The sequence below is a fragment of the Cervus canadensis genome, chromosome 2, assembly GCF_019320065.1.
Source record: "Cervus canadensis isolate Bull #8, Minnesota chromosome 2, ASM1932006v1, whole genome shotgun sequence".
Lineage (NCBI taxonomy): Eukaryota > Metazoa > Chordata > Mammalia > Artiodactyla > Cervidae > Cervus > Cervus canadensis.
The window spans coordinates 6,360,292-6,361,310 of record NC_057387.1 but is presented as its reverse complement, the minus strand read 5'-3'; positions in this window follow the sequence as shown (position 1 = coordinate 6,361,310).

Genomic DNA, 1,019 nt, shown 5'->3' with positions numbered 1-1,019 from the left:
CCTCCAACTAATAAAAAATTTAAAAAAAAAAAAAGCAGTGCTAAGAGGAAGGTTCATAGCAATACAGGCTTACCTCAAGAAACAAGAAAAAAGTCAAATACACAACCTAACCCTACACATACAGCAACTTGACAAGGCAGAAATGAAGAACCCCAGGGTTAGTAGAAGGAAAGAAATCTTAAAAATTAGGGCAGAAATAAATGCAAAAGAAACACATGAGACCATAGCAAAAATCAACAAAGCCAAAAGCTGGTTCTTTGAGAAAATAAATAAAATTGGCAAACCATTTGCCAGACTCAACAAGAAACAAAGGGAGAAGAATCAAATCAACAAAATTAGAAATGAAAATGAAGAGATCACAACAGACAACACAGGAATACAAAGGATCGTAAGAGACTACTATCAGCAACTAAATGCCAAGAAAATTGACAACCTGGAAGAAATGGACAAACTCTTAGAAAAGTACAACTTTCCAAAATTGAACCAGGAAGAAATAGAAAATCTCAACAGACCCATCACAAGCATAGAAATTGAAACTGTAATCAGAAATCTTCCAGCAAACAAAAGCCCATGACCAGACAGCATCACAGCTGAATTCTACCAGAAATTTAGAGAAGAACTAACACCTATCTTACTCAAACTCTTTCAGAAAATTGCAGAGGAAGGTAAACTTCCAAACTCATTCTATGAGGCCACCATCACCCTAATACCAAAACCTGACAAAGATGCCACAAAAAAAGAAACCTACAGGCCAATATCACTGATAAACATAGATGCAAAAATCCTTAACAAAATTCTAGCAAACAGAATCCAACAACGTATTAAAAATATCACACATCATGACCAAATGATCTTTATACCAGGGATGCAAGATTTCTTCAATATCTGAAAATCAATCAACATAATACATCACATTAACAAATTGAAAAATAAAAACCATATGATTATCTCAATAGATGCAGAGAAAGACTTTGACAAAATTCAATATCCATTTATGATTAAAAAAAAAAAAACTCCAG